Genomic DNA, 22,654 nt, shown 5'->3' on the forward strand with positions numbered 1-22,654 from the left:
TGGGAAGGCCATCGATGATCGAAATCTGGTCTGAAAATATCTTTGCGTGGGTCCCCCAATGAACGGGAATTGCGAATAGATTGCGCTTCGGGCCGGCGATGATATTGGGCCATCGCCATTACCCTCCAGCTGGATATGTATCATCTTGTTTGAGCACGCCATCAAAACAAGCAATTTAAGACATTCAGTAAAAGTATTTTGCATTTTTTGCGCGTGCAGAATAATTAAGCAAATTCTTTTCATTTTTTGTAATTATCTTTGATCTTATAAATGGCTGTAATGTGTTTTTACTACATTAAACGTCTAATGCTCGTCGAATATACTGCCAATTGTAGTTTATAAAAACTTAAAATTCGTTTTAAACTCGGAGCGGATTTTTCCTTTTCATTTTATCTTATTTAAAAAGAGAGAGAATGCTGTCTGAATTTGGGTTGGTACTAGTAGGCCATGTTTTCGAATGCCTACAAAAAATTTTCAAGATATTAGTATTTTGTTATGTCAAAGTCAAAATGTTAAAAGTCAAAATTGATGCGGTAATATTGAGACGTACTGATGTAATACACTTTCATGATGTCCACTGGCTGTTTTATTGGACTATGTAAATTAATTTATTAGAACTTTTCAATTGTATTTGGATCAATTCACAAGTATATATTTTATAAATTAAATTAATATTCATGTTTTAACAGGTCAATTGAAAGGTCCTCGGCCTGATCCATAGATGGTGCCACTAGAATTACATCCATATGTTTATTAGATAGTTCTAACCCTCAAAAGGTGCGTGTATAAATTTGACAGCTGTCGCATCATTAGTTTGTGAATTATAGCATTTTGAGTGAAGCAAATTTTGTTATTTTGAAAAAACTGGATGAAAAGGAATTTCGCGTGTTGATAAAATATTGCCTTTTGAAGGGAAAAAATACAGTTGAAGCAAAAACTTGGCTTGATGCCGAGTTTCCGGTCACTGCCCCAGGAAACTCAACCATAGAGGATTGGTATGCTAAGTTTAGATGTGGTGAAATGAGCACTGAAGACGGTGAATGCAGTAGACGCTGAATGCAGTGGACGAATGGAGTAGATGGAAAAGAGTTTGTTACCGACGAAACGAAATATTAAAAAAATCCACAAAATGATTTTGAATGACCGTAAATTGAAATTGAATGAAATAGCAGAGACTCTAAAGATATTAACTACACTTGTATATCATATCATTCACGAATATTTGCGTATGAGAAAGCTCTGTGCAAAGTGGGTGCCGCGCGAGCTCACTTTTGACCAAAAACAACGAAGTGTTGATGATTCAGAGCAGTGTTTGAAGATGACCAATGGATGAAACGTGGCTCCATCATTTCACTCCGGCGTCCAATCGACAGTCATGCGAGTGGACTGCACACGATGAACCCGCTCCAAAGCGTGGGAAAACGTAGTCGTCGCTGGTAAGGTTATGGCGTCTGTATTTTGAGATGCGCATGGAATAATTTTCATTGACTTCCTTGAAAAAGGGAGGACTATCAACAGCGACTATTACATAGCGTTATTGCACCGTTTGAAGGACGAAATCACCGGAAAACGGCCGCATTTGAAGAAAAAGAAAGTGCTGCTTCACCAAGACAGTGCACTGTGTCACAAGCCAGCGAAAACGATGGCAAAATCCATGAACTGGGCTTGGAATTGTTTCCTCATCTACTGTATTCTCCAGATCTGGTCTCCAGCAACTATTTTCGGTTCTCAGGTTTCAAACATCATTAGGAATTTCATTAGGAAACCTAAAGCTTGTAATTCTTTTAGCATTCTTTTGACGATTTGTTTATAGTTAGTGCCTTAATGATTGTCTAAAAATTTTTCTATGGCCTCATTAAAAGTAATCCACCCTTCTATCCGCCATGGTTGTGATGAAGTGTGGGTCAGTTATAGACCGTCTAATGTGTTGTCCGATGAAAAAAATCTTCTTTTGCCGTAGCTCTGAGAGTCTTGAAAACTCTGAAACTATGTACTTGTTAACCGAGCAACATAAACAAACTGCTGATATCACCGCACACCTTTCGACCATGATATTCACATTTTAGTTTGCGAAGAACTTATTCCAAGTTCTTGCAGGTTTCTTTAAAGACTATAGAATGTCTTACAGGAATAGAAGCATAAAAACCGTCGTTGTGAAACAGAACTGTTTTAAAGCTTTTTTTTGAACAATCTATGAAAAAATCTTGAAGAAAAAATTTAAATATTATCGTACTGGAATATTTTCCATATTATTTTCGTTTATAACATACTAAAATACATATAAATCAGTCGAAAATATTTAAACAGCTTTTGTTGTTGCGGATCTTTGTAATTAATCGAAAAACTTTGTTTTGACGGCGATGATTGTACCCCATAAGTCCAAATAGGCTTCATTATTGACTGAATGAAATCAGTTTCTCTGATCTTAGGTGAAATAACGAGTGATTTCGGGCTAATCAGTACAGTTGTTTAATTTCGAGTTCGATTTACTCAGATTTTCGTCTAACGTGATGTTTCCTGCTTGGGGCCTTTTTGTCTCAATGCACGGCAGATTTCGAGTTATTAAGCTGTACTTTCCAGTGTCTAGTCCATTTGTGGATAGGTTAAAATGTACTAAAGATTTATTATAACATTTCATACTGTTTTTTATATTTATTTATAAAATTAGAATGGATAAAAGTTTTTACAAATTGTTTAGGAAGTAATAATTTCAATTATATTTTTTAGCTTTCGTTTTAGCACTAATTTCAATCATATTTAATTTTACTATAATATAACAATTTTACTTTAGTTGTTCATATTATTTTTTTACTTTTCAAAAGCAATGCAATTGTTTCCTCCAACTATATATTCTTTGCGTCCATTTCATGACATTTTATTTATTATAAAATATTTTATTCAGTATGTCAGATTTTGTGTCGAATATAGTGTTTTTGCGTAGAGTTCTACCTCACTCTAATTCATGCTCTAACTGAGCAAACGCATCAAAAATGATTACTTTGATTTACAAGAAAAGGAATGACCTAGACAATCGATAAAATGTTGAAGGAAAGGGATCATAATATAATCCATGACATTGAGAGCTGTTATGTGATTTATGTCCTACTCCTTCAACGACAAAAATGAATTTTTAGGTCGGATTATCACTGAGGGAAATCGTGAATGCTATCAATATTAATTGCAAATCCAATCTATTTGTTTAGTGGGATCAAAACCAGTGAAGCCACACTTGAAAATCATTACTGATTACATTAGGTGCTTGCACGAATTTTAATCAGCGATATCTACTGATAAAATATCAAGTATCAATGTAAATAACTGTAAAATTCAATGGTTTTGACATTTCAAATAACATTTCTTCAGTTGGTATTATTGAGTTATTCGGTGTATACAGATGTTAATTATAGAATGCTTTAAATATTGCACTAGAAGTTTATGTTGATGGTGCTCCATCATATTCTAATTTTCGGCGTGTTATTGGTACCAATAACATAGAACAGCTGGGTGCACCAAAAGGACCATTTCTAGAGAATAAACAAAGATCTTTCAGAGAGATCAGCAGTTCATGAGTTAACGGTTTCCAGACGTGTACATACGATGGGAAATATCCAAAGGGAGGAATGACGGCTATAATACGAATTGACTGAAAATGGCATTTCGGCATTTCAATATTGCAATTTTATTGATTGAAAAGACAAGACAATAAAGAAGAATTTGCTGTGGCTTATTATGACCGGTAATCAATTATGATAATTATAAGCGCAAAAACTCATGGATTAGCCCAAGAGAACTATCCAGATCGACACCGAAGCGGAATATGGGTGAATTGTACACTGTCTGCAGTTTTGGCATATCCAGAACACCAGATATATCACCAAAACCAAACTAAGATCGTCCTTTCAACTCTGTTTCGTCATGTTGTTAGAAAGATGTGAATATGTTGTAGAGAATATGAATGATATTTTAATTAATTTATATAGTAGTAAATTTCTTCTTTTAAAGTGATAATCGATGCTCTTGAAATATATATATATTTGTTATTACTTTTAATGGTTTAACAATCTGTCAGAATTTATTATGATTATATTATATTCATGACATGTAAAAATCACCTCAGTAAGTAATCTCCTGTGTAAAATATTGTCTTAATTGGTAATCTGATAGTGTTTAAGTACTTCATTACCACATCGCATATTTAGCTGGTTAGCGACAACTATTGGGTGCACTAATACTCTTTTAAAGTACTAGAAACAAACATTCTAAAAAACAAACACACTCGTTATGGATTCTAGAGGGATATTGCGTTGTATCACTTTATTAGAGATATAGTACAGTTGTATGATTAGACTAAATTAGACTTGCTAGCAGTACCCTATAGTTGGATACCATATGACCAAATTGCAAAACAAAGTTCTTCGATTGATTACCAATGCCTATCGCTATGTAACCAACAAAGAATTGCACGATAACCTGGAAATCAAATGGATTTGCGAAGTTATTCAAAATTTCGCCTTGAAACACGAAAGAAGATTATTAAATCATACTAACGTGGAAGCAATACAACTGCTGGACAACGCGCAGGATGTCAGGAGATTGAAACGAACAAAACCATACGAACTTATATAAAGCGTGTACCTTTAGTGTAAACTATAGCTATAAGTTATTATAATTTTATAATAGAGCAATACATATTGATGTATATTTGGAATATATATGTATATATATTGGAATACATTTTCTCGCACTAGTCTTGCTTGTGAATTAATCCAAGTACAAATGAAAAGTAGTAATAAATCAATTTATAATTAAGATTGTATTAAGCCTATCTAATAAATATGTTATAAAAAAATATGACCATATAGGTTTGAGTATTGATTCGTATATCTTTTTTTGTATTGTGTCCAATAATGCGAAAATGAAGAATAAACGGTTGGTTTTCTACAGAAGACAGGACAAACTAATTTATCAGAACAACAATTCTCGTCCAAATGTACCGTTTGAGATATAGGGTAATGGGTTAATTGCAAGAAAATCACAATTATCAATACTTAATAAATTACTATAACATAAATAAGCGCAATGTTCAACACAGTCCTAAGAATTATTGTAGATAGTACAATAGGGTAGTATTAGATATGAGAAGTACCCAGATACTACATATACCGACTGTCATTTAGAAAATCAAGAAAATTGCAAGGAAATATGAGGACAAACTCTCATGTCAATATTGAAATAATATAACACTCGAATAACATAGATAACACTTGGATTACACAGAACAGGACACAGACTCAAAAGAATCAAACAAGATCAACAAGACAATTTGTAGATTAGTAGGCAGCGATTAGTATCAATGCAATCAATAAATTAAAAAATATATTTTCACAAAAATATCTATACAAAATACCAAATGTAAAAAAGTAAATTTAAAATTTTTAATAACATTTATCACTTTCTTGATATTCGAGGTTTCTTTGAGGTGTATGGAATGTCCTACAGGAATGGAAGCATAAAAACCGCTTGTTGAAACCGGTTGTGAAGCAGAATTGCTTTAAGGCTTCTTTTTGATCAGTCTATGAAAGAAATCTTTAAGAAAAAATTTCAATATTGGCGTACTGGAATATTTTCTATCGATCTTAGGTCAAATAGCGAGTAATTACGGACTAACCAGTACAGTTGTTTAATTTAGAATCCGATCTACTCAGATTATCGTCCAACGTGATGTTTCCTGCTTGAGGTATTTGTCTCAACGTAAAATTGACACGTCCAGATTTCGAGCTATTAAGCTGTACCTTCCAGTATCTAGTCCACCTGTGGGTAAGTTAAAATTTACTAAAGATTTATTATAACATTTTCTATTGTTTATTATATTTATTTATAAACTCAAAATTAAAATAAAACTATTAAACTTAAAAAAATAAATTTTTAGGTTTAACGTCCAATAATATTCGTCTAAAAAATTCGATATTTGAAATTAGTACCGCTATATTCTCCGGATTTTGCTCCGCTCGACAATCAGTTGTTTCAATTCCGTTTTCATTTTGTTATTTTCTATTTATATGGTTTGCTTGGATATGAGTTCGTTTTTTATGATTTTTCACTTAATCATCTATTGCATCGAAAATGGGGTTCTGCTGATGCGGGATTAGTCTCTTGCCGAAAAGATGAAAAAGCAATAAAATGTTAGGCTTAAACTATAAATAGGATATTACAATTTCATTTTATTTAAACTTATTTTCATAAAAATACCTATACAAAACGCCGAGCGTAATTTTTTAAAAATCTTTAACATCTATCGTGTTCTTGATATTCGCGAGAACGACATTGGCCAACTAGCCCAGTTTCGTCCCGAGAGCGAGAAAAGCCTCGAATCCTCGGCGGTCGAGTAAAAATTCGTGTAAAGCCCGCGACAGCAGGAAATAAGGGCGAACGACAACAGGGGTTTGAACTCATTACGATGGCTATGGAAAATTTTCGCCGGCTCCTCGAAAACTTGCTTTAAATCTGTGCCGAGATAACCATACGGGGAGAAAGCTCCGGTGATCGATCTTGAACCATATTTATGGATTTGTACCATATATGGAATGTTAATTTCTATCTTTTGTCGGGCAAGGTTAGGTACGATCAATTTTGGTACGGCATCACCTCGTGAATCACGATATAAGAGTGTTTATTCTCGTTTAATTCGACCGTGATACGACTATTATCGATTATGGTTATCGAACAGGTTATGGTTTTATTTAAACATGTGCGATTTCATTTTGTTGATAGTTTTGACGTTTAATCATAGAAAAAATAGAAATTTCACGGTATAGGCGACCTTGGGGAAATGTTTTGTTTAGTTCAATCAACGGTAGCGCCGCGATCGTAAATTGTGATTGGCTAGTTTAAATTCCTGATGCCGCCACTAACATGGAACGTGATTGGTTGATCAAATTGTGTGAAGTCAGCATTTTCTATGGGAGTCCATTTTTAAGTTTGTTGTTTGAAGGTTTTGGTTTTTGTTTAGATCAAGAAATCTTCGTTTTACGTTGTGCATATTTTCTGTTTCACATTAATTATTAAGGAGTAATAATATAAAAATTGATGACAATGCGTCAGTGTAGTAAAAGATGTAGTGTACCGGGGTAAAAATCTACTACGGAAATTAGACATCGTTTCCCAAAGAATGATCGCGTTCCTTATTAAAAAAGGGTTGATCAAGTAAATAGTAGTAAGTTACCTGGATAAACCACAATGCAAATATATCAACGTCATGGTGTCTGTCACGAAGATTTTAGTGAAAAATTTAAAATCATCCTTCCTTCACGAACAGGTATTAGGGTAAATGCATATCCAACATTGTTTTTATCAGGTACATAAAAATTATCTATCTGCTACATGTCTGTTTATATATTGTTTGTTTACAGAAAATCAAAACCTACTTATGAAGATGTTAGTAGTAATAAAATTCAATTAATCTACCAAGTTGTTCGTATGCTGTCAGTGTGATGTCTCTAAATAAAGAAGTCTTACAAAAAGGTAATAATTAAGATAACTAGATAATTAGTAGTAATAAATACTACTTTTAATTGTAAAATATCCGTAAAATATTTGTTTTAGTTTAAATTTTTAGAACAATCAGTGTTCAATAATTTTATAGTAGAGTTATTGTATATTTAAATTTGATTGCCTTGTTAAGAAAATATTTGTTACGGTTTGTCAATTAAATATTTAATTGCTACTTTTAGGGGTTTTATTACCTTAAAGAAATCTATTTTGTCTAAATTTAGAAATAACTACATTTGTTTAACAAATCTTAACCAAGATTGCTTAAAGAATTTTGTCGGATCTATTTGAGGTCATGGAGGTAGAAACAGCATCCTTCATCACTTCAATTTTTTCACATCATTCTCCCGAAGAAAATTCTGAAGAACATGTTAAATAACTTATATTCTTTTTTAACGGGAGATCTAGTACCACTTGAGGTTGTTAAATCACCAGTTGAGTCTATATTTTGAGTTTCAGAGATCTTTACTCTGAGAAAAACAAGAGTCTAATATTGTATTTTAGTCTTATTTCAGGCTATTTAACAAAACTTCTGAAAAAGAGACAACATGGAATATTTGTCTATATTCTATACTAAGTAGTTCCACAGATTAAATACTCAAAAATCTAAATATCTTTAAAAAACACATACATATTTAGTGTTTCAACTCACAATATCAACTCAACTCAACAATATCAACAAGGAAGGTTTTAAAGTTTGCCTTCAATATATCAAAATATGTTAGAACTCCATAGAATAGATTCCATAAAATTGATGGAAGTAAACAAATATGGAAAGGCCTTATAGAAGAATTATAGATATTTTGATTTTACCTAGAATAGAGTTCATAATTGTTTTTTTTTGCTTTTTGTTTATATATATATTTATATTATTTACACTTATGTATATTTGTATAGGATTTTATTTTAATAAATTAATTTTAAACATTAGATTTGATTTCCATTTAAATACTATTGGCCAATAAATGTGACGTCACAAAGTAATCAGGCGAAATAGCAGACCAATCAAAGCAAAGTATTTTCCTTACAGGTTTCTACATAACTATTTTAAACTAATCAATCAAATTCACGTTGTCAGCGCCGCCAATGAATGAACTAAGCAAAACTTTGCCCCAGTACTTACCATCGGAGTTGCACACCCCTGCGTTTAATCACTGTATGTTGGACGTATGTAACAAACGTCATTTGCTGGAATCTGTTTGATCGACATTATCGAAAAACTTTCATATAACACACGTTACACATATTCATTTTGAGAGTTCTCTTGTAACTTTAAAATTTTTTACAAATTTTTTAAAATGTATTTATTAAAACTAGTATACAAATTTATTTATTTACATTTTATTACATTTATTTACACAAACATTTTATTTATTAAAACAGTTAATCTTAATCTAACTTAACCTACTAACAAACAAAAACAAATATAGTCTATCCAAAAAAGTTGTGAACATACATGATCTCAAATTATTTATATCAAAACGTCACAATGTTGCTTCATCAACTCTGAGTTTTAGTTTATTTTGTCTTTGAGACATAATAAAATAATAGTCTAAATAAAATAATGAAGCAAAAAATGTTATCAAATATAATTTATTTTAACATTATAGTACATGTGATGTATATATTATCGAATAATTTATACTACAGTTAATTATAGAGCTACAATAGTTTATAGGTTAGAGTAGTTTTATTATATTTACATTTAACTTTTTTCCTCACCACACATGAGGTAGAGTTCTAGGTGTGTTTTTTAACGTTTTAATGTTTAATTTTAACATGGGTATGTAACAATGTAACATCGGTATATGGGTATATCAAGGTAATGTGTTTTACGTTCATTAGAGAGCATATTTACCTTTTTATGTTTAGTTCTTGTTTCTTTTGATGGTGTATTTTCTTGTTAAGTTATTTTAATGTCACTGTATTTATTTGTTTCTTCTGTTACTACATATGTACACCATTCTTGATAAAATTAATCACTAAATTCTGCTTATTGTATTACTACATTTACAACATCTATAAAAGAGTTAGTATTCATCCTCTCCTCATACATTCCAACCTAATGCTCATGTATAATTCTGAACAATCACACACATATCTATGCAGATAAATTGTTCATACTCTACAATACAACTTCCTACAGTTACCGTATATTAATTTTATACTTACCTATAGTTGTTTGCACTTTTATTACCCTTTTATCATTCCTGTTTTCAGCACAAAGAACAATATATGTTATAACTAATAAAACCTAATCAATTGTTTACAACCTTTACCTTTTTCCATCAACTTTTGTTGTCTTAACTCTATTTTTTAGTGTTGAGAACTATGGACTGAAATCGACTATCGACTGTTTAGCGATTGACTGCTTTTTACTATCGACTATTACAGCCGCTATATTTAAATTCCGAAACATTTCAATCCTTTTTACAGATCCACAGAACATTCAAATATGAAAGTAATTCTACTTCGTTTAAAATTAAATTATTAATTGCATGTTAATAGTATTCAGTAATTATTTTTTTCCTTTTCTTTTTTAAAGCTAGTATGTGAAGGAATATGTACATATCCATCTCGCTTAGACTACCGTTGAAAAATATAAGCACATATAAAATTAACTGCCCCAAGCAATTATCTCCGTCCTTTCCTCTCTTACAATTTATACAGAAAAGGGTTCGTACATCTTCGCCTGACATCACGAATTAAGCAAAACAGTCGAACCGTGTATTTGACTGAAAATAGTAATTATTATTTTCAGTCGCTAGTTTTTTGACTATTGACTGTTTCGACTGTTTTCAGTCGATAGTTCCCAACGCTACTACATTTATTATCGTCTTGCCATGAGTGACCATTGGGTATATTTGTCCCATCCTGAAATATCCATGTCTCATCTAAATACACAAATTGAAATAATAAGTTGTCCTTGATTTTATTATATGTTTTTAGAAATTATATTATTTTAAAAGCAATGTGTGAAAGTTCTGTTAGACCCCTTCGTGGGTTATCTTTACACTATTTACATCCTATATTACCTAACAGTGTACGAAGGGATGTTCTACATGCCTCAGAGACCATATCTCATATCTCTAAGCTATTTATGTATACTTTCCAGACGGTTTCCTCTGAAATAATTGTATTAAATTATGTTAATATTGAAAAAACTACTGATTGTTTTTATACATTTCATCCGTCACCCGCTTCGCATGAGGACCGTTTTCTCTCGGTGAATCCAGATTATATTTTTAATTTTTTGAGTTATTTTAATGATCGTGCCCATAGTAATATTCAGTGCCGATGCAATACGCTAAAAACGCTTTCAATAAAAACCGTTCCAACGTACTATTTAACGTTAAAAATGTTTGCCTCTCTAATGAATTTTACTAGCAAGAAAGGTCCTCAATTATCCTGTTCCTGTCCGCAGTAAATGATTAGAGACGCAATCTGTTCTGTCTGGCTTCGGTTTTTTCAATCAGAGTAATAATAAGTAGCGATTTGAAATTTATCAAAACAAGAAAAGCGTTAAACCAACGTTTGCCAGTTTATAACTTGTAGATGTTATAACTAACATTTTGAACAATTTTGCAGACATTTGACAACCAAACGACTTTTGCAGTCCCATTTGTTTATGTGTTCGAACTTATCAGACAGCATTGTATCTCTTTTTAACTGGAATAAAATGAGAAATAAACTATTACCTGGTATTAAAACGAATTTTCAAACTGCAATAGGCAATATATTATACGTTTTGATGACGTCAGTTCATTGCTATTTTAGATAGATTAGAGCTCCTCTTGATTCATGCACTATAAACGACAGTGGTTTATGGGTAGGTTTTGATTGTAACTGCGAGACATTATTTTGTTTTTTAACACACGGAACACTGGGTATCGGCGATTTGGTTTCCACTCTGTTCCTTTTCTTTGTTTTTCAGGAACTTCATGCGGCTGTATCATCTGCTTTTTGATTAGAATTTGGAATTTCTGTTTTCATTGAATTCACTTGATCCCGAAGCTCAGGGATTATATTATGCAATTTTTGTTTTTCAGCTTTAGCAGTTTGTCAAGATGAATATAATTGTTGTTCTTTTTGAGATCAAATAGTGTTAAAAAATGAGTTATTAATTTAAAGCCATTGTACTTCGTAAGAAGTAGAAGGGAAAAATTATGTCACTACTGACTGCAATTTGGTCTCAACCACGTACCAACAGCTGAAACATAACAACAGAAGAATTATTATCAGGAATTGATACAATATGTTTCATTTAAACTATATTCCGTTCTTATCGCCACAGTTCCCATCTCTTGGGGATTAAAGATCGTCGTCTTTGATGCGATCTAAGAATTGAGCCAATTATTTGCCACTCCGTAGCAATTTTCTCTTAACCTTAGCGGTTCAACATTCTAACTAGTTCAGTATTTATTATCATAATTATTATGTACATGAGATGTAGAAGATCATTTGAGTAAGTGATCTGTTTAAAATAATTTTATTCAAAGACCAATAAGTATTTCTCATTATAATAATTATATACATGATATGTTGAAGCTTTTAAATAAATTTTGTTTAAAATATGTTTTAATCTATGTTGTAGTATATGGATTTTATTATATCTAGCTGAATGGTAAGTGTACAAATACTCTCTCGAAGTACTAGATTTTGAATTATACTCAGTATGGGTTTTAGAATCTTATCACCTTGTACCTATCCCTTAATTATTGTTTTTGAGCCGTTGAATGATCGTCTACGGCAGATTTGTAGAAGATCAAATGGCATTAAGTAGTCCTTTTTACAGTAGTATCAGCAATTGTTATCTAAGGGTAAGTTGGATTTGCGTCGGACAAGTCAATATAGTCGTTCCAATGAAACAGTCATGGCACGTCGTAAATAACGTCGAATATGCTGTCAAATGCAGTTTGTAAAAAATGTGTAAAACTCGAAGCGGATTTTCCCTGTTATTTTGCCCTAGTTAAAGAAAGACAGAGTGCTCTCTGATGGGCTGATGGGATGATGTAGCTGAATCAGATTATAAAATTCGATTTATGTTGGTACTGGTCGACCCTGTTGTTAAATTCTCCTAAATATTGGTATTAATAATTAGAAGTTATAAACCGACAAACATTGTAAAAGAAAAGTTAATGCAGGGTGCTAATGTCATACATTTTGATGACGTGGATTGGTTGTTTCAATGGATAAATCTTTGGTTTAGTTTAAGGATTTCAAACTTTGGTAATTGAAAAAAGAACAAAATTATTAGGGACTAAGCACAATAAACAAAACATATGAGGCTTAACTTCAAATTTTATCAAGATTGTTTTTTACCTCGACATTACAATAATTACTCTTTATACATAATTAAAGGTACTTAAAATGGGGAATGCTTATATTAGAATGGTATTGTGCTGTTAATAAATTATCGATGTTTAATCAAATTGCTCTAACATTTTTCTTTCTTGGAACGAAAATACACAACTTATTTGTATTAGATTTACCCTAACTAAATATGGCAAAGATAATATTATTCATTTAATTAAAGTTAAACCAGTAACAATATGGTTAGAAAGGTATATAAATTAATTTACACTGCCTAATTAGACGCATTCATCACATTTTAATCCTGATGGTGGTGACTGAAAAGGTTGGATTTGTAGCGACCTTGAGGCATATCAAATTTTTACATCTAGGAATAACTGCAAAATACCCAGAAATATAATCCCAGATGTTGAACACGGGCGGGGTGCTAGCAGCGCCAACTATGAAATAATAACGATTATCTGGCAACCTTGAGACGTTTCTGGATTGTTATTGAAGGGTATTTTCGATCATTCAGTAGCCGACCATCGTTTGGTTTAGACGTACCACCATCGACTGCCCAAGCGTCGTCAACAGGTAAACAACCCACCGCCGATATCTTCATTTATTTGTATTTCCTTAATATTTTATATCGTCAATAAATAACGGTCACATCATGTAAACACCACTCTTTCATTACGTTTTACCTATATTCACCGAACCATATAGCATATCCTAAAGATTAAAACCCCATTTCTGAAATCCGATTTACCTTCATTTCTAAAGGGGCAAGATCCAATGATGACGTTCATATTTGAATTATTGGGTTCCGGATTGGAGCAGAGACTATTGTTTAAAACTAATCGATGTTTCGTATTTTCAGGGAGAGAGACTGTTATAATCAAACTATCTAAATCAGGATATTCTATTTAAACAAGTGCCTGTCACAGCTCAGTGATCAACATATAAGGAGCCTGATCTTTCATGGTCAATAAACGCGGCTCCAAGTTGCAGGTCTATAATTCACCTTATGTTTTGCGTTTGCCATGTGTTACATCTTGTTTTGTTCTTGATCCAAGTCATAATTTCATTTGCACATACTTTAGTTATTTGTTTTTTGTTGTTTGCTTGTTTAAAATATATATTCTAAATAGGTTAATAAGTTAGTTTTAAAAAACTAAAAATCTGTAAAACTGTCTTCATATTTATTTAGAAATTTACTATTTAGAATGATATATGTTACAAGAATTAAAGGACTACAACCTAACCTAATTGTTAAATTTGATGGTTTTGACCATAGAGTATATAGAGTCCATTCAAAGTTTTTCAGTAATGCGTCATGGATATTTGTGACTTCGAAACATTGCAATGTTGCCGCATCAACTCTGACTTTTAGTTCAGTTTGGCTTTGACATAAAAGACAATTCTAATCTAAATAAAATAATTGAACAAAAATATTATCAAATATGTTATCAAATATATTTTCTAGCATTTTGAGTGAAGCAACTTTTGTTATTGTGAAAAAAATTGATAAAAAGAAACTTCAGGTGTTGATAAAATATTGCTTTTTGAAGGGAAAAAATACAGTTGAAGCAAAAATTTGGCTTGATGCCGAGTTTCCGGACACTGCCCCAGGAAAATCAGCCATCAAGGATTGGTATGCTAAATTTAGACGTGGTGAAATGAGCACCGAAAACGGTGAACGCAGTGGACGACCAAAAAGGTTGTTACCGACGAAAACATAAAAAAAATCCGAATACAAAATAAATAATTATATACAAAATAAAATAATTTCGAATGACCGTAATCATAATTATTATCGTAGTACAAAAATGGCATCGAAAAGTTAGAGGGTCGCTATAATCAGCGTATCAGCCTTGATGGAAATTATGTTGAATAAAAAAAACTAATTTTGCCAAAAAATTTGTTTTACTATAATAGGCCAGGGACTTTTCAATTGACCTGTTATCTACATAGACTAGTTAAGACTGCTATTTAAGATTGCTTAGATTGTCGTCTAGAATTGCAGTGATAAAATTGACCAATATAATACTAAGGGAAATTAGTAAAATTAAGTGCACGGCCTCAAGAGTGACTATTGGAACTAAAATATCCATGTGATTTTCTGTAAAATCACTAGCCCCTTCATCTTCACTCTGATTTAGCCATTGAAACCGTTTTCACTATTTAACACTGTAACACATTGTTATTTGTCGAGACTCCCCTCTCACCAACATGGAGAAGTGGCGAGATTCGGCTCGACCTTGTCCACCATTGAACACCTCATGTAATGAATAAATGGATGCCCGCTAACCAATGTTCCCGTGTAAATTTCAATGATAACAATGAGTAATGTTTCTAAATTAAGTAAATAATGATAAATTATCATAAAATAAGTTTGTAAACTACCATCTGTTCGTTAACCGTAAAACTATAGAAAATTCGATGCCATCATAATAACAGGTCAATTGAAAAGTCGCCGGCCTGACACATAGATGGCTCTACTATAATTAAATCCATATGTTTTTTTAGTTAGCCCTTAAGTTAGTTACACCCAAAAGATGCGTGTATAAATTTGACAGCTGTCGGATCGTTAGTTTGTGAATTATAGTCAGGGGTCCAAAAACAATGGTAACTAGTGGGCCTAAGTTTTGTTTAGTTCAATCATTGGCGGCGTTGACAACGTGAATTTGATTGGTTAGTTTAAAATAGTTATGTAGAAACCTGTAAGGAAAATACTTTGCTTTGATTGGTCTGCCATTTCGCCTGATTATTTTGTGACGTCGTTATTGGCCCATAGTATTTAAATGAAAATCAAATTTAATTTTTAAAATTAATTTATTAAAATAAAATCTTATACAAATATACATAAGTGTATATAATATAAATATATATAAACAAAAAGCAAAAAAAACAATTATGAACTCTATTCTAGGCAAAATTAAAATATCTATAATTCTTCTAAACGCCTTCTCATATTTGTTTAGTGCCATCAATTTTATGGGATCTATTAGAGTTCTAACTTATCTTGATATGTTGAAGGTAAACTTTAAATCCTTCCCTGTTGATATTACATTAACTTCATTAAACCAAAAATACAATCACACCTCATAATAACTTAAAATTTGGTCTTGAAAATCATTATGGATTGGATAGTTGAAACACTAAAAATATGTTTTTTAAAGATATTTAGATTTTAGAGTATTTAATCTGTGGAACTACTTAATATAGAATGTAGACAAATATTGTTGCTACCGTTGATAGAACTAAACAAAACATTTCCCCAAGATCGCCTATACTGTGAAATTTCTATTTTTTCTATGATTATAGTATTTTGAGTGAAGGAACTGTTTTAATGTGAAAAAACTGGATACTAAGGAATTTCGCGTGTTGATAAAATATTGCTTTTTGAAGGGAAAATATACAGTTGAAGCCAAAACTTGGCTTGATGCCGAGTTTCCAGACACTGCCCTAGGAGAATCAACCATCAAGGATTGGTATGCTAAGTTTAGACGTGGTGAAATGAGCACTGAAGACGCTGAACGCAGTGGATGCCCAAAAGAGGCTGTTACCGACGAAAACATTAAAATAATCCACAAAAAGATTTCGAATGACCGTAAATTGAAATTGAATGAAATAGCAGACACTCTAAAGATATCAATTGAACGTGTACATTATATTATTTACGAATATTTGGGTATGAGGAAACTCTGTGCAAAGTGAGTGCCGCGCGAGCTCATTTTGACCAAAAACAACGACGAGTTGATGATTCGGAGCAGTGTTTGAAGATGATCAAGCGTAATTAACCCAAGTTTTTGGATCGATATATGAGAATGGATGAAACATGGCTCCATTATTTCACTCTGAAGTCCAATCGACAGTCATCCGAGTGGACTGCACTCGATGAACCCGATCCAAAGCGTGCCAAAAAGGAAAAGTCGACTACAAATACAGACGCAAGGTTATGGCGTCTGTATTTTGGGATGCGAATGGAATAATTTTCATTAACTACCTCGATAAAGGAAGGACTATCAACAGCGAATATTGCATAGCGTTATTGGACCGTTTGAAGGACGAAATCGCCGAAAACGGCCGCATTTGAAGAAAAAGAAAGTGTTGCCTCACCAAGACAATGCGCGGTGTCAAAAATCCATGAATTGGGCTTGGAATTATTTCCTCATCAACCGTATTCTCCAGATCTGGCCCCAAGCGACTATTTCCTGTTCTCAGATGTCAAAAGGATGCTCGCTGGGAGAAATTTTCGTCGAATGAAGGGGAGATCGACGAAACTGAGGCCTATTTTGAATTAAAGGACAAATCGTACTACAAAAATAGTATCGAAAAGTTGGAGGGTCACTATAATCAGTGTATCACTCTCGAAGGGATCTATGTTGAATAAAACAACTAATTTGGATAAAAAAATGTGTGTTACTATCGTAGGCCGGGGACTTTTCGATTGACATGTTACTTCATCTTTCGTAAGAACATAATAAAAATTTCATGATTGAATTAAGCTTGGTTTCAACATTTTAAAAATACAACAAACCGTGTGTCTAATGACCCCAAGATTAGACATATTAGAAATATGGATATTTAAGCATGGATCGATGCATATACGGAGATAGCATATGTTTACCTATATTTATTACTGGTGACAAGCTCAGGTAATATACGATAAGCTAAGAAAGAGCGTGTTTAAAGAAAAAGAAATAAAAAAAACATTATTTCAAATGACCCTAAATCATCATAGATTGCTAATGTTACAGACATGAGAGAGAATACTGATGCCGTAAATGGTAATGGCTGCGTCCATCTGTATCTATTATGTTTTATAGTGGTGACCTTCCTAGTTATTCTTATTGCATAATTTATTTTATTATTATCTATACTTGAATCTTACATTTCTAAGTAATGTATATTTTCACCTACTGACAACACTAGAATAATGATAATGAATTAATTTTGATAAATGTATGTGAATTATTATTCTTAAGAATTATACATAGTTAGCATTTGTTCTTTTTTTTTTCTTAAATTCCACTATATGTCCTTTGATTATATTCATTTGCAGCTCAGTAATTTTTTTTATTATTTAATTAATATATTTTTACTAGTCGTTTCCGTCTAACCTACAATTTGTCTTTATGATAACTTAAATCTAGGTATATAACTAGGAGGACCCATCGGCCCTATCTCAGTCTCTGTTGAAATAATGTTTATACATGTCACTGCTGTATTTTTTATTATATGCACCTCACTACACAACACTACACAAGTTCAGATGGTTTGATTCTTTTGAGTCTGTGTCCTGTTCTGGTGGTATCCGATAGTTGTAATATTTCAATATTCGCGTCAGAATGGAGTCTTTCCTCATGCCCCCTTGAAATTCTCTTGGTTTTTTGACTGGCTGTGGGTATCTAAAGGTCTCGATGTAGGTAACCAGTCCTATAGTATTTGGGTGCACCCACAATACCTCTCAGAACTTTGTTCTGAAAAATTTGTATTTTGTTTATGTTACTCTTTGCAGAATATCGCCATAATTGAACTCCGTATGTCCATATAGGTTTCAATATTTGATGATATAATAGAAATTTATTATGTACTGATAATTATGATTTTCTTCCAATTGGCCAGTACATTTTCCTATATTTTAATTCCAGTTCTTTTCTTTTCTTCTTTATTGTTCCTTCCAGCGAAGTTTTGCATCGAGATTCATTCCGAGATATTGTTGTCGTTGTTGCTATATGGAATGATAGTATTATTCAATGTTATTGGTATGGTCTGTTTATAGGTGAACTGCACATGTATTAACACTTTCATTAATTCTTATTTTCCAAGCTTGTGTCCAATTATTCATATTGTCACTTGCCTGTTGTAATTTTCGTGAGGCTTCTTCACTATTGTCTCCGACAGCTATAATCGCAGTATCATCAGCAAATGTAGCCATCGTTATATTTTCCATTTGCGGTATATCACAAGTGTAAAGTAGTTAAAGCATTGGTCCCAGTACATTTCCTTGTGGTACACCTGCTTTAGCTTCTTTTATTGTAGAGTAAGCTTCTTCTTGCTTGACTCTAAACATTCTGGATGTAATGTATGATTTTAATAGTTCGGTGTGTTGTTTTGGTAGCATTTTTTGTAGTTTATGAACAAGGCCTTCATGCCAAACCTTATCGAAGGCTTGTGCTACATCTAAGACTATAGCTGGCCAGGCTTTTTCAATAACATCTGTTATTCTGTGGACCTGGTCAATTGTTGAGTGTTTGTTAATAAACCTAAACTGGTGTGTTGATATTAGGTTTTTTTCTCTCTATGATCGGTTTTATTCTTTTCAATAGGAGTTTTTCAAAAACCTTAGATATTACTGGCAGCAGTAATATAGGTCTATAGGACTTTATTTCGTTTGATGACTTCCCAGGTTTTTTACACATGTTTTAATCTAAATGCTGTATTGATCAAGTTGGTGAGTTTTATAATTCTCTTTCTTGGTAGCTTTTGCAGTAATTCTCTTGTTATTAAATCGTAGCCTGGTGATTTCCTGGGGTTAATGTCAGTTTTAATAGCTTTGATTAACTCTTTCGGCGTGACTAATCCAATCATCAGCTTTCAGCTTCTATGTCCGGCAAATTATGTTCAATATTAGTTTCGTTTTGTTTGAAATTTTTTTCTAAATATTCAGCAAATGCTTCTGCTTTTTGGTGATTGTCACGTGCCCAATTCCCACATAGGCCTCTTATATGTCAACTGTATAGACATGTGCAGCTCAGTCATTATTATTTTTTGATTGCAATAGATTGGGAGAAATGATGACTTGGAGTGGCAATGTTCTGTGTACATGACAGGTGGGATTATATTTTCTATTTGAGACAGGTTTGAGAAAAAATTTTAGTATATTAATTTTCTTGCTAGATTATTTTTCCCTCTCTGAGTAAAAAAGCTATAAAATATCGATACTTTATTGATGTCTCCAATGTATATTTTTAAAAAGTCTAGGATTAAGAGAAACATTATTTTTTTCTTAGCCCTTTAAGATTATGCACTTACGAGGATTTTTCAAAACTTAAATTACTTTCGGATATATAGTTGTTTCAGTGACGCGGCATCTAAAACCGAAATTTTAAACGCGTTTTCTCTAAACTATTTGTTTGGAAGCAGTTGATATGATATCAAATAACATTCTTCATATCAAATTTAAACCATAACAAATTTAGGTATTTTATTCTACTTTTGTTGTATTTTAGAATCTTTTTGTTTTCCTTTTTGGGCAATCACAATTATTGATAATTACAAACATAAATTTACGACTATGCCCCAGCAGTATTCGAACCCGCGACTATCGAAATAGTAGGAGGATCGTCCTGCAGCCTTTATCACTGCGCCTACTAAGCCGCCTTTACTATCTTGAAGAAATTCAGAAATGTTAAAAAATGTTTCGTTTTTCCGACCAGCCGTAATTTTGGCTAAAAAAATTGTTTGATTGGCACCAGTAAATAGCGATATATAGTCTATCCAAATTTATTTTGTAAATACGTTATCAAGATGTCTAAAGTATTGCCTGCTGCAATTTGTAAATTTGTTTTAAAATCAGACATTATTTTCCTTTTGACTTTATTCTGGTTAAAAAGAGGCACAATGCTGTCTGATAAGTACGAACGTGTAACCAAACTAGGCTGCAAAAGTCGCCCGGTTCAAAACATTCTTCAAAACAATAGGTTATAAACCGGCAAACCTTATTTTAATGCTTTGCTTGTTTTGAAAAACTTCAAATCGCTGTTTATTATTACTTTGATTGATAATTTCGAAGCCAGACAAAAACATTGCGTCTCTAATGAGATACTTTGAACAGGAACGAGATTATGGTGGCCCCCTCTTGCCAATAAAATTCGTTAGAGAGGTAAATATTTTTACTGTTAAATATTAATTAACTTTTTTGCGATTTTTATTGAAAATATTTTTTAGCATGTTGTAGCTGCACTGAATATTAGCACGGACACAGTCACTGAAATATCTCAAAATATTAAAAATATAATCAAGATCAGCTTGATATTAGCTCTATCAGAGATTAAATATATGAAATATATAAAACCAGACAAGAATAAAAAGAATAAGACACCTTCGGTTTAGATGAACTAGATTAGACACATTGAAGAAGAAATTGACAAATGATGAAATTATGAACAAATGTTAAACAGAATAGAAATTAAGAGCTTAGTTATGGACTTTAAACTTTTTGAATATGATATGACTCAATACTGCCAATTTCTCAGATAGGGTGGTGAGAGTGGAAAGAAGTAAATATTAGTATATAATTAATATGTGATAACTGTAGGACAATTTATGTGCACCCATATGTGTAATTGTTCAGAATATACATGAGTATTTGATTAAAATGTGTCAGGAGAGACCTTTCCTGATACAGGAAAGACAGAAGAATAGTAAGTTTTGCAGATATGGCAAATGCATTAAGGAGAATGCAGTGATTAAATCTAGTTTTATCAAGAAAGACTTATACGGTTATTAACAGAACAAACGAACGAGAAATACAGTGATATCAAAATGTCTTCACAAGGAAACACTATACCGAAGGACACAATAATTAAGCGTAAAAGGTAAATATACTCTCTAATGAAAGTAAATTAGGCCTCCAGGGGATACAACTACAAGCGCGCCTAGAACTCTCACTCATAGGTGGCATGGTTCTATGTAAATATAATCAGACAGAACCCTAACCTACAAACTATTATAACTATATGTACTTAATTGTAGTTTTAAGTCCTTCGATAATATATGCATTAGATTTACTATAATATTAAAATAAATTATATTTGATAACAGTATGTTTGTTTAATTATTTTATTTAGATTAGAATTTTGTTGTACGTCAAAGCCAAACTGAATTAAAACGTTTTGACGGCACAAATTTAGATGACATATGTACAAAATAATTTTGAATAGACTGTATATGAATTATTTTCCTTTATTAGCATTATCAAGTTACACAATTTTTTAATTGGGCTTTTGTTTGTACAACAAATCGCTTTTCCTTCAAGGATCGGAGTAAATCTATGCTAAATGCGTAAATAGTGATCTATAGTGATCTATTAGGTATTGCAATGTCTCATTTTGGAACTTGTTCAGTTGAACAATGCAATCTTTGTCAACTGTATTTTTTCTTTGTCGCTTTAACTCCCGAAAAGTCGAGACCCACGAGAACTTTATTCTCGATTGACTATGCTTACAATGTATTATCTTTCAGCACCCGAAATTAGAGCATGACCTGCTTCAGACCAATATAAATAATGCATTAATACGTTATAACTAAGTGTTATATAAGTTTTTTAAAAATTCTTGTGAATATTTTTCATTAGAGCCGATTTTCTAATAAGGCGATATTATTACAAATTATTATCATAAATATAAATTAAAAACTTACATCCTAAATATCTACGTAATGCCATCTAATATGCATGTATTTTGTTAAGTCTGTGCACTGATTCTGACCACATTTTGACTTTAAAAAGGCCATTTGTACTCTTTCCTATTCAAGCTGCAATAAACTCCGTTCGTTCTCAAGTGCCTCCGAGTTATCTTTTAAACCATCTAGTCACTCCTAAAATACTCACGCAAATGATCAGCAAGATTCGGAACAAGAAGGCCTCGGGTTCTTCTTCTGACTAAAGACCTATCAGCCTACTAAGTTCCATTTCCAAACTTGTTGAAAGAGCAATTCTTTATGCTCTTAATGATTTTACGAAGACAAACAATATCATTCCAGATGACCAATTCAGGTTCCGCGACTAACACTCAGTCGTTCG

The sequence above is a fragment of the Rhynchophorus ferrugineus genome, unplaced genomic scaffold (assembly GCF_030347505.1).
Source record: "Rhynchophorus ferrugineus isolate W39M unplaced genomic scaffold, kcgeb_rfMv2 rfM4, whole genome shotgun sequence".
In the NCBI taxonomy this organism is placed as follows: Eukaryota; Metazoa; Arthropoda; class Insecta; order Coleoptera; family Curculionidae; genus Rhynchophorus; species Rhynchophorus ferrugineus.